Below are 13142 nucleotides of genomic sequence, written 5' to 3' on the forward strand. Positions count from 1 at the left end.
ACATCCCTGTCGTTGTTCTTCCCCACACAACGAGAGGACAGAGTCACTCACAGCAAGCCAAAATTGGGATGGAAACAAGTTCTTACCCTGAGAGTGCAGTGGCCTTCTGAGCAGCTCTGAGTCCAGAAAGACAGAAAGACTGTATCCAATAGAGCTTTAAATGAATCAAAATATGAGCAAAGCAGAAACGCTCTCTCCTGCTCGGTTCAAAGGGCAAAGAACAAAACAAGCGGCTAAGTGTTAGTGATATAAACCACAGTCACACCAATAAAACCTCTTACCAACAGAAACACAGTAAACAATGTTGCCTTCATGGTTGCTGTCATTTCATTGGAGGTGTTTTTAAGGCACGATGATTACTTGTACTTTGATGGAACAAGAAAGAGAAAGAGTGTTGGGATTTAATACTGTTCACTATCGATCACATCAGAGTCCATCTTCTAATGAAACATGAGCACTTGTCCCCAAAAAATGTTTCGTGGCACAGACTTCCTATGGCGCTATATAAAGATGAAATTTTGGGGCAATAATGCATAAATCAGAATGTAAATGCAATATTTGTGTAGTGGAGGAGAAAAACTGAAGAACAGAGGAAAAAGGAAAACTATTCTCTCTGGGGGAAAAAAAAAAAGAAAAAGCTTTATAAAAAAATTTTAGTAGAGTACCCATTTTAAATCATGTAAGTGCAATGATGTCTTAACAATTAGCACCACCGCAAATGACGAGGTAGTGAATTCATCCCCAGTTCAGAAAGATGCTTAAATCGTAATCTCAGCAGGACCATTCACATACCTTTGTGATCAAGTTCTTGAAGTGAAATTAAGTCTTGATCTTCAAGTATTAGAGTATGAGTCAAGAAACACACTTTTCAGGCTCTACTTGAACATAGGTTTCTTTGGTGTTGTAGGCAAGTCTCTTATGCAGTCTGTGCATCAATTAAAACCATATAAAACAGTGCATCACTTCTGTGTTTCAGGAAGAAACCTTAGAAGTGCTGAGATGGTCTCTCAGTAGGCGTTTAAGGCACCTGATATATGGAGATCCAATTTTGGTTGAAACTACAATACAAAAAATAGCTGCTCGTAGACATTCACAGATCACAGTTAGTAGACCATTAGACCAGTCCAGCTATCACATCCAGAAAAGCACATACGCACCTTTGTTCACTGAAGTTAATCCAGATTTATAACTCCTGTAATCAAAACCACGATTTTAGCTTCGGCCAGGTGGCCAGTCCAGCCAATGTATTTTCTGTATCTTGTAGGGCAGTAGTCATTAAACCCGATGATGGACTAACAGTTCCAACACTAAAGAACTTGCCCCATCTGCTGAATATCTCAGGTCCTAGTAAAACAAGTGGATCCATCCTGGCTGCAGGCCAGCTGAGAAGTAGAAAGATTTATGAAAACTCTCAAGAAAACGTTTCAAACAGCTGTAATAGAAAGGAAATCCATGCAACATCTGAATCGCAGAATTATTACCCTGCCACTCCATACAGTATTACCAGGGTCCCTCCAGCAACTACCTTATTTAATAGACCATTTAATAGACTATTATGAATCCAGTTGTCTTCATTACAGCAAACAGGCAAATGCACGGATAATGGAGCTATTTTGCGAGTGGAACAACTGGTTGGAACAAAAGGTGAAACAACACATTGATAAACAGAGAAGTCTCGCAACAGGCAGAAGTAAGAATGCATTATACAGGCTGAAAACCAGAAAATTTCACGTACTAAACAGTTTAACTCTTATGTTATCTTAGCAAGCGAAAATAAATAAATCAATAAATATGAATGGGAGGGGGGAGGCATGTGGTGCTAATTACCTGATATATATCACATTTTAAAGTGCTTGCACAGATGTTGAACATTTTTTAGGATGAGTCAAGACACTGACTGTTTCTTCAGGACAGCCCCAACATCTGCAAACAATCAAGATGGAGACAAGGTCCAGCATTTCACATCGCTCTTACAGAACACGGTGATTTAATATTTGTAGGGTCATGATTCAATTCCAAAACAGACCAAGTGTGGATGAGCCACACCGTGTCTGACCCAAGGAGGTACCGAACACATGAAAGAAAACAGAGAATAGCATGTTCAAGAACATGCAGGAGTGCTCTGCACATTACAGCATCAGTTCCTAAATCAGCCCTACCTGCGACCCTGCTGAAACATAGCTGGCAGTGCTGGATTCAGTGGCTGGAGATTGCCATGAAAACTCATGAGTGTAGTGCTGAACCAAAAAGCCTCAATAAGGCAGGCAGCCAGGGTAATCTGAAAGCTGTTTTCCATGATGCAAAGACTTCAGGATTAAAAAAAGAAAGTGTTTTCAAATACTAAACTTGCAGCACTTTTCACAGTGAGAACTTTAAAGAGTAGCTAGTTGAGAAAATACATACTAAAATACAAATTTACAAAGAAAAACTTCCTCCTTCACAGTTTCCCACACAGCTCAACTTAAATAATGACTTAGCAAACAACCCCAAGTTAGGAGCAGCTGTCCCAGATCCTGAGTCTGAGTGGCAAGACATTCCCTGCTTCCTCCTTGGAATAACACTGGAAAGTAGATTTCTCTCTTGTTTTGGGGCATTAACACTCTCCGCCGTGACGTCTGCCAAGCTTGCAGAGCAGTGTGGAGGAGTGCCAGGGCTCTTGCAAGAGACCCCAGGAGGAAATATCAAGTATTACTTCTCTTCCCATTCGCTCCCTTGGGCGGACAGGTCAGAGCTGTGACAGCCGTTCATCGTTGTCTTCATGCTGACATGGTTGTGCAGCCCTTGCTCGAAACTCAGATCCTGGGTATCTGCAGTGTTACTTCTTGAGGTAGCTTTTAACTAATCATTAACCAAGCACCACAGTAATTTGCCCCAAATTTTTTCAGTTTTAGTACTTTGTAAAGTAATTTCAAGACTACCTTAGTATTTTCTACATTTTAATGAAGCAAAATTCAGGGAACTTATAAAACTGACTTGTTCTTACAACAAATACTATAACTTCTTTTTCCAGATCTAAAACATTCACAAGCTTTATATCTGAACACTCAAGCCTTTCCGAGTCTAAGAGTGACTGCCGGGTTTAACTAGGATCTCTCCCTCGGGATTTTACATTGAGGTTCATGATGGGTGCAGACCCATGCCCAGATGTTCCCGGACTGCAGCCAGTGGGGATCTCGCACGTGGGGACAAAACAGGCTTTGTTATTGGTGGTGGTTTTAGAAATAGCATTTCAAAAGAGTTCCAAACAGTTATGTATTGCTAGAATAAAGTTAGCCACTAATCTTGCTGTTCCAGTCTCCGTGGTGTAAATTAAAGCTGCTCTAAGACTGTTTCCTTCAGAAAGACTACTGGTGGTAGTAACAAGCCATTTACAGCCTTGAACCTGAAATAAACAATTTGGACGTTTTGATTCTCCACACACTTCAGCTTGAAAGGAAAGTAAAATAAGCATGTGGACTTGCAGCTCTGCCCATGTGCAAACAATTTTAAAGACAATTAACCTTTCAGTTATAAGACTAAAATACAGCACTATGTTAGAGCAATCTCTTGTGCCTGTGCTTAGGACGTACCACATCCAGTAGCTCTCACTTCTGGAGATGACTTAGAGAAAAAGCAAGACCACTTTTCCGGAGCTCCTGCGGTAGCTTGAAACAAACAGGAATCCACTATTATTCACATTAAATATGCTAATATAATCTGAACAGAAAATTGGATCACTAGGAAAAATACATTCATATATGAAAATTTTACCAGAGCCATCATTAACACAGATCAGGATGTCTAATGTAAAGTGTGTGCACCAGTGGTCTTAAATACAAGAAAAAGTATGTCTTGGTAAATTAGTTCTCTGGAGGCCAAAGTTGAGAATGGAATAAGAGCATATCTTCATTTTCAGCAAACATCAATTCTTTTTCATGGTAATATCATTAAACAATCGCGTCAGTGCAAAATTTCCCTGGGAGCGTTCCAGGACAAAAGTACTTTTTCCTCCAGGATTTTCATCATGCCAAGTAATCAATATTTTAGCAATGTTTCACCCATTTAAGTGCGAGCCTTGCCGCAGCAGGAAGATGATAACATATCCACCCGTGGCAGAGTTCGAGGCACTTCCAGGATGGGTTATTGTCACCTGGTAGATCACTGCAATAGGGGCACGGGATTTAGCTTTTGCTTTGTCACCGGGAGTTAGCACAGGGTAGGGTGCCAAAACTGGATATAGAATGCACAGGGATTTGCCTTTAGATTACAGAAAATTTCAGCTCCATCAGCTTCCCTGGAAGGACTGGGCCTGGTGGTCGGTTCCTGCTGAGGACTGGTGGGTACGGCGTGACCACATCCACTGGAAAGATGGGAAACCAGGGCTCGGAGCCAGATGTCACCATCAAACCAGGAAGGTATGTTCCCATCTGGACATTAAATAAGGAAGCAGACCTCTGTTTTGAATGAAAACGACATCCAGGTTTTACTGTACCAACCAGATTAATTAAATTTTGCTTTTTCTAATTTTACAGACCATCAAAACAGGCAAAAAATTATCGAAATTACCAACACAAAATTGTAACCTGCTCTAGAGCTGATGACAAAGCCCTATAATTTCCTAGGAAAAACACATCTTTCACCAAAATTGACAACTCCGCAAGTGCTAAGCTTGTACCAGCATTTGTACCGGCGCTGCCTCATGGAGAGAGAGCAATGAGAGGAGAAAAGATGAGAGGAGAAAATGGAAGGTTTTCTTACTTTGCAGCTAGACTTCAACCTTCACTGGTTGAAATTTATTTCAAGATTATTTCAAGAGAAAATAATTTCAAGAGATGGGGGGCTTTGAAAAAAAAGATTAAATTAAAAGGTGTCACCACCTCCGCGTAACTAAATGAACTTGCTTACCTTGTGGTGCCCAATAAACGTTAAAACGTTGGCTTTTATTTGTCCCAGTTGTAATCCACGAAGTGCTACCATGTTTCTTCAACATCTGGGACTCATCTTATCTCTCCTAATGACTCACTGGTCTGCAGAAAAGGCATGCTGAGGCGCAGATGTGCGGTGTCACGCAGACTTAACGGCATGCAAAGGGAACAAATAAAAAGGTATGTGTTAACGATTAGGGGGGTAAGCGCAGGCAGTTCAGAAGGTGGAGGATTTACATTGGGAGCGCGAAGGCAGCCAGCAAAGAGGCGCAATCAAGAGCAAACAGGCCTGACTTTCTCACTTAGGCATGGTTATTAGGCTGGGTCCTGCTGCAGGCTAATGAGCGTCATTAGGGAGAGGAGCAGCTCAAGATCTCAAAGTCTTCTCCCTTCTCCGTGCCGCCAGCCGCGCGCTGCCGCTGCTTGCGCTGCACGTAGGGTAAGGCTGCGGATGAGGCGGATATTTATAAGACATTTATTGTTACGGCATGCAAGGACACATCAGTCAAATCCTCTTTCTGCGTAAAGAAAAGGCAGACTTTTTCTAAAGTGGTTTGCTAATAGAAATTTGACTTTGTCGAAGACATGCATCTTTAAACCATGCCGCCGGAGAAAAGCTATTTCAACGAGTACATCTTTTATAATAAATACAAGGAGATTCACAACCAGAAAGGAAATTGTATTTAGGAATAAATTTGTGTTAGGATTTTATTACTAATTCATTACATTCTTAATCTGAAAAATCCTGAAGCAGCACAACTACTTTAGAATTATCATTAATAATTACATTGATACTGAATTCTTTTATGCAAATAGTACAGTAGACTTAGAGATAGCACTCTTTGTAAGCCTCCTGAGTGTTTGCAGGAAGTTTAATTCATTTCATATCTCCTTTAGTTTGCAAATGAGGTGTGAAACCATTGTCTGTTTCTAGAAGGTGTCAGCATTCAAGTGCCACACATAGTACGTACGCAGCTCTGTTAAGTTAATGGATTGGCGTATACTGTCATCCAATATATCCAATGTCATGCAGTCATCGAGTGAGGTCATCCAGATACTATTAATTATTACAATTTATTGAGTGCTGACCACGTGCCTGGCACTGTAGAGATGGCCCGTGTCACTTTGCAGCGTGCCCCGGGTCTGTAAGTCCCCGTCGGTCCCGCCGGGAGAGAAGGCGATGGGCAGGATCACCCGCGGGACACCGGGGTGGGCTGCGGCCGAGCAGAACGACACTGGAACCTACCGATGAAACAGGGAAAATCTCCGGCCCATCATTAGGAACTCCTCTGCCTTCCCCAAGGAGGGAAGAGCTCCTGAGCGCGTAAACATCGGGATGGCTGATTAATGAGATGCTGTAACCTCCCAGCTACTTTTTGTTGGGTTGTTTTTTTTTTTTAAAGGCAGATATGCTGTTGCCAAATATTTCTGTGAAGGAAACAAAACAATTTTGCTAAAGAGATTTCATTTGAATATGTTGTGTCTGAACCTCATCCTGGAGTATCTCAGCTTTCGTATCAGTCTCTGCTAATGAGTTTAGCTCCCTGGGTAGTATGTGTCTGGTAAATTTTTCAAGAACTGATCATTAGCAATGTTTTGTATATTTTATTTTCTTGTTTTCACTGTATATAGAGTTGTCATTTTTAATTCATTGCCCACTGGAATTTTATGAAGGAAAACTTACATCCTCTTAAAAATAATATGAGCACATTGGCACAGATTTTAATAGATGCATGCTATGCTGCAGGTGAAATTTTCCGATTCTAATACAAGTATGCGAGAAACAAGGCGACATAGACCACACTGAGAAAGCACAACAGTTACAGACATAAGAAACTTGCTCTCCCTCTTGGCAGGAGGGATATAGTGCACTGATACTTTAGAAAAAAAGTCCTAATTCTTCCACGTACATAATATGGCCATTGCCGTTTCTGAAGTGCATGGCTACTTCTGGCCTCTGGCTTGAGATTAGAGAATTTGAGCTCAGCAAATTGGGGATTTTGTTGGCACAAAAACCTGAAAATGCAAGTTTAATCCTGATTTAGGGGGAAGGGGGTAACATAATCTTCTTACTTTATGGCATTTAAAAGCGCATAGCAGAATCAAGTGGTTTAGCCTAATATAGCTGGTTTTCTGTTAGATTTCTAAAACAAGATGAAATAAAATTAGTGTGTCCACTCACAGAGCTTCTTCTCATAATGGGTTCAGAAACGATTCTGGCACAGAATTGTAATTGTAATAGGGTGTTACAATATAACACAGTGCTCGTTTTTTAACTCATTCTTACTTTTTGGTTTACTACGCCATTATGACATCACAACACTGACGTTTTTCCATATTCCGTCACACAGAAGGTGATTTGCGTTTTGCTGCAGTGTCTCCCAAGCTGCAGTTGAGTCTCTGAAGTGGGCTCGCCCCATGGTGCTAAAGGAGATGAGCCCTCCAGCAGTGCCATGGTGAACCTCCCGTTCAGCTTACCCCCTCTATCAAATTAACCCTAGGTTTTCTAGCCATTTTTTTCCAGGATCGAGGAGGAGGGACTTCTCCTACTGCAGCTCTGCCCCTTTAAGTCAGGGTTAAAACAAGACGCAGTTCTCCAAAGCCTGTTGTTGTCTGTAACGGGAAGTCTTCCCCACTCCTCTGCTTTCTTCACCCGTTTTTCGTTGCTGAGATCCATGGAAGCATGAAGCACTCCAACCCCACCTCCTTTCCATGGTGTGGAAGACTGGAGAGGAGTTCTGCTGATGAAAGTCTACAAAGCTCAGAAGCTGGTGGGACTTGGTCATTTCTTCCTCACCCTGAACTAAACCTCATCACCACAAAACTCAGGGTCTCCTCCCATGGCAAACAGTTCCGTTCGTGGAGAGCGAAGATTCCTACTGGGCCTGTAAAAACGACCTCAGAAACATACTGACGTGAGTGAGTCGCTTAGTGTCCACCATTGAATTTGAAAATCAATTTAGAAACCATTTTCTCTTTCTCCACACAGCAAGGGAAAGCGCAGCCTGGCCTGAGGATGTCGGAACCCAAAGCATTCCCATAGCGCAATGCCAATCCATTCTTATCACATCTCATCCAAACAATTTCCCAGCTTAAAAAAATCCACTTTTTGCATCTCTCAAAGTGTCACAAATTAAAAGAAAAGCAAGCACGACCTCATGCAGAGCATTTCCCGACTTTCTACTTGAAATCACAAATGCGTTTGCTATGATGCTCATTGATCACGAGGCCAAGCATCTAAAATATTGCAACAAAACATACTGACAACTCCAGTGTCTCTCAAGGAACATACAGAGCAGAACAATATGGACATTTTGCAGAAAACCGTGCATATTAAATGACAGCATATTTATCTGCTTTTGTTCATCCTTTGAAAACACGTTTTATTGTGACTAAAGAAGATGGATAGGCAGAATATGTTATTGGGTAACTAAGCCCAGATATCAGAGGACAAGGAAATATTTGACATCTTAGTGGTAATTTTTAATCAGAAAACCTGCACAAAAAAGAAAAGAATACATAATAAAATGATTCCACAGGAGAAAAATGTATGACTTCAGCCTTACCCATAACATTATAAATGGATTTTGTCAGCTTGCAGTCTTACAAGGCTCGTTGATAGTAAATTAAATTTGGTCAGTTTATAAAGGTATTGCTTTCATGTTTCTCTCATAAGATCTTACATTCCTCTGAGGTTTGGAATCACCTTGCTTCTCCTAGCTTGTCTTCTGTCTTCTATTCTTCATTACACAACAGATGACCTATCAGATATTCTTCTTCTACTCCAACAGATTTCCCGTTGCCAACCTTCAATGAGAATAAAGCCTGCAACCCTTTTTATCTTCATTCCGCTGCTGTTTCCATCGGGTGGTTTTTTTTTTTTTTTTTCCTAAAGATCGTTTGCCAGCATTGCTTTCTCAGTTTTACCCAGTGGAACAAGCAGTGTCTTCTGAACTGACAATTCTGACTTTTTGCTGCTTGTGATTGTTCTAAAGCATGACAACTACTTGCATGAAGACATGGTAAACCTTTTCAGATAAGGAACTCAAAAAAAGAACAGCCTTTCAAAGAACAGTAGTAGTTACTGCAGAATGAAACAAGTCTCCTATGTATTAATTTAATTCAGTCATACCTTTTCAATGGCAAGAACAATTAGAATCATGACTTTTTAACACATTATATTAATTTTTTTAAAGAAAAAGTGTATTATTACAAAAAATAAAAACTTTGTTTTCCTAGCAACATAAAAAAATCTTACTAATCTTTAACATATTTTATTCTGTATGAGAAATATAAACAGAAATAGATAGGAAATGGATCACTGCTACTCTATTACAAGTAAAGGCAGGTCTGGGGCAATATTTTTTAAAAAAATTTTTCCACTGCGTATATCTCATCTTCCACTTTGCAAATTAATTATTGGTTTATGGGTAGGCATAGGAGGGCATAGATGGATGTAATGTTTGTTACTGACTCTTGTGCATTTTTGGTAATTGAGCATAAAAGGGCCGACAAAGACCCAGCAGCATGTTCGAGCTCCCTGTCAGACACAGGAATGGGTGAAGCTGCAGAAGTGAAACGCATCCACCCCCATGCACTGGCTTTTCTCTTGCAGAATACACTTACTCTTGACCACCCCATAGAGCTTTCACACAGTCTGAAATGGAAAGGCAATCAACACTTCTCCAGGTAGCATGGCAGAATACACTCGGGTTTGATACTCTTTTAGCAAAACCTCTGAGATTTTCCCCTCTCTTCCTCCCTCCTGCTTTTAAACAGCAGTGAAGCTACCTCTCTACCCCATCAGGGCTTGCTGTTATAGCACCAGGACGTAGTGTCTATTCTTCAAAAGACTGTCTCAAAGCAAGAATTAGAGGAAAATCACTGGTTTCTGAATGAAAGAGAAGGGTTCTTGACTACGTGCCTAGGAATTGCTTCTGTAAAGATCTCGGTGTGACTAATCTGTGAGTAATGAGGCCAGGAACGGAGCATGGGCACGGAGGAAGCATGCTGGCGCTGACGCCACGGAGCTGCCTAAGGCAACAGCTGTGCGTTGGAGTGAGACAAGACAGGCTTCCAGGAATACATGAAATAAATGAGCAGTTCTCAAGTCCACAGGTCAGTCTGGATGATCTGATCAAGTATCTGCTGTGCAGACAGTGAGCTGTGCTGGAGCTCGGATGTGGGTGATGTGGCTGAAGGCCAGTCTAGAGGGATCTTGGGGGATGCTGATGGAGTGAGGGATGCTGCTGGGAGAAGACTTACTCAGGTTTGCAGTTTGAGAATTGTAAAAGAATGATTAATGATGATGATAGAGACGGTGTTTGTTTTGCACAGTCCTTAATACAGTTAATAGAAGTTCAAGGGGAAAAGCTGGGTTCCTTTTTAGAGCGAAAGGCATTACCCATGCCTTTATCTCTGCTCTTCAGAGGGAACTTTCATCAATACTCACCTAGGTGAAACACTATTAAGACATACAGTACTGAGGACAGCAACTGCTATAAATGCGGCTGAGGAGAATAAGTCAATAGATCCTTACATACAGAAACAAAACTATTTTATCCCTCTTCCATAATGGATTGAGAGAACAGCTATCAGGTTATATTATCTTATTGTAAATGTGAATGGAGGCTAATAGCCTTCTCCAGTGCTAAATTAAAAGGAGGATTGAATCAATATATGCGAGAAGATGAATCAAGTGTCCATTTCCTTGAACTGATAGCAAAAATAATGTGATAATGCATGAGAAGCCCTACTCTAACATTGCTAGCATGTAACTGTAGAGTTTTCACTCAGCGCCAGCGAGAGAATAAGGGTCTTCTGGCTTGGGAAGTCAAAAATGAGACTTGATGTAAAATGCATTGCAAAAAGGAAAGAGCACTGTGAATTCAACTACTTACCAATAACTTTTGCTCAGCAGCAAATCTGTCAACTCATTTGTTTTTCTTTCCTGCTAGATTGGAAGCGGTGCAAAACAGATCCTTTAAAATCATTTATTATGATATCTGCTATTGTTTGTTGGCACTGGCAGCATCTCCACCGTAAGTGATGGTCCTGTAACAATTCCAAATTGGCTTTAGGAGTTATTTTGCAAAACTAAAAGGCACAATCAGAAATACATCACCTGCTCTCTGCTGACTTTCCTAGGGCCAGGCAAGATAGTTTAAAGGCGAGAGAGCATGCAATATGACTCAATCACACCTTACCTCCTCACAGAGCATCTTCTTAATGCCATCAGCACCACTCATCATCTTAAATTTTAGAGAGAATTAAACTATAATTGAAAAAATGGTACCGTTGCGACTGCCGTTATGTTTTCAGCAGTACTGATTAATCTCACAAGCTTTTTAACAAAGTAGGAAGTTTCTCACTGAGGTAATGGGGAAGGGAAAAAGGTAAGCAAGATGGTCATTGACACTATTAATGTATTGATTGGAGTAAAGAGCCTTGATTCTGTTTCCAGCTCTGTCACAGACTTTCGACGTGACCTTGAGCTTCTCACTTTCTTCATTCCATTTCTCTACCTGTACAATTAGCACAATAATAATTCCTCACCCCTCACCTTTGTGCTGTGATGGGCAACACAGATTATCTTTTGACAGTACATTAAAGCACCTTTCCTGAACCCTCTTTGGTATGCTATAATACAGATGTAACCTTTTCCTGCACTGAAAGATAGTTTTCCTTAAAAAATAAACAAAAAAATTATCTGTATGAGCATGGCTCAGAAGCTGCTGAGTATTTCAAATAGCCTTACCATATACTTATATTATTGGTATCTGTAACAGCCATGCAATAACTGAGGTTGGAAGAGATCTCTGGAAGTTGTCTAATCCACACAGAGCAACAGTTTGAAGCTTTTACTCCCAGATTATAAAACTGCACAATACATTTGCCTGGTAGTTAATCTGAAACATGGCCCAGAATGGCTCAAGGCAGGACAATCCTGCAGTACACCACTGAGAAGACCTCCTTTCTCAGGGACATGAAGGCCAGTTCTCTAATTCTGTCTCTTTGTTTCAACCCTGTTTCAGCAGCCTCCGCTCATCCTTCGACTGAACCCCAGGACTCCTGAGCCTTTCTGGAAATTTCTGCTTCTCTTACTCTTCCCCTTGGGTTATCACTTTCCTCCTTTGCCCTCTTCATCTTCTTCTGCAGAACATCCTATGACGGACCTCCTACTTCTCCTGACAACGAGGTCGACGGCTGAGCCCCTTATCCACATAGACAGTATAATGTCCATTTTTATACAAATGACTCTCAGATCTACCTCTCTGGTCACAATTTATCTCCTTTCATTCAGCCTTGCCTTTCACTCTCTCTTTGACGCCTATTCCTGAATGTCTCCACGCAAATTCTAACTTAAAGTGACCAAAATGAGACTCCTGATGTTTCCTCTTAAGACACCCTCCTTCCCGAATTCACTGTCAGCCCTGTCAATACTCTCATCTTTCCTGTCATTCAGAACTGTAAATGAAGTGGTCATCGGTGATGACATCCTACCTTTTATGTTTTAGCCAATTAATGGTGACTAGAATGACAGAGATATGAAGATAATGAGTATCTGTGCTATTATTTGTAAATGTAGCTGTGAACTTTGATTTTTATCAGTAAAAAGTGTTATCTTAATACAGATGCATAGCCACATACCTGGATGTGCTAAATCTAAAATCTGGAAATAACTAGAAACTGTTACAGATTTTCTGTACATTCTCCGGAAAAAAAAAAAAAGTCAAGTATTAGCAAGAAAGGCTTGAAAAAGTCCCTAATGAGGAGAGGATGCTAATGGATGGTTTATAAGATGAAACATAAAAGTTTATATGTTTGGGCTTTTAGAAAGGCAATGCATTCGTAATGTCCAGATGTATATCTAATGCTTTCCCAGCCCCAGTAAGGTGTTACAGAGGAAATAAGTTCCACGCTGTATTGCGGGCAAAAATGAAACTCCTGTAAATTTATACACCCCATAGCAACAGGGACCCGATCAAGGTCACATATGTGCTTCCACTATATTCAATTAACACAAATACTGCTACCCAGGCCCTGCCTGGTTATACTGGTTTGCAGGGAGCAGTATCAGTACAGCTCAGGTACAGACCTTGCCGGACAGCTGAGCACCGCGTCGATCGACAGAGCATCTGTTCACGCACCGCAGGATCTCAGCAGTCGGCATGTTTTTCCCTGATCCATGCCCGTGTGGTGTTGTCAGACAGAGAGAGGGAAAAGAAAAACTAATAA

At 41.0% G+C, this 13142-nt stretch overlaps 1 long non-coding RNA gene across 1 annotated transcript; it reads right to left on the reverse strand.

Moving 5' to 3' along the window:
• Positions 1-4013: 4013 nt before the first annotated feature.
• Positions 4014-10948, reverse strand: LOC121233650. The gene is made up of 3 exons (XR_005933571.1): positions 10805-10948; positions 4885-5052; positions 4014-4433 (listed from the first exon to the last, which is right to left on the reverse strand). It is a non-coding gene; the product is annotated as an uncharacterized LOC121233650 (long non-coding RNA).
• Between the last annotated feature and the right edge of the window lie 2194 nt (positions 10949-13142).

Source organism: Aquila chrysaetos, chromosome 11 (genome assembly GCF_900496995.4).
Source record: "Aquila chrysaetos chrysaetos chromosome 11, bAquChr1.4, whole genome shotgun sequence".
NCBI classification, from domain to species: domain Eukaryota; kingdom Metazoa; phylum Chordata; class Aves; order Accipitriformes; family Accipitridae; genus Aquila; species Aquila chrysaetos.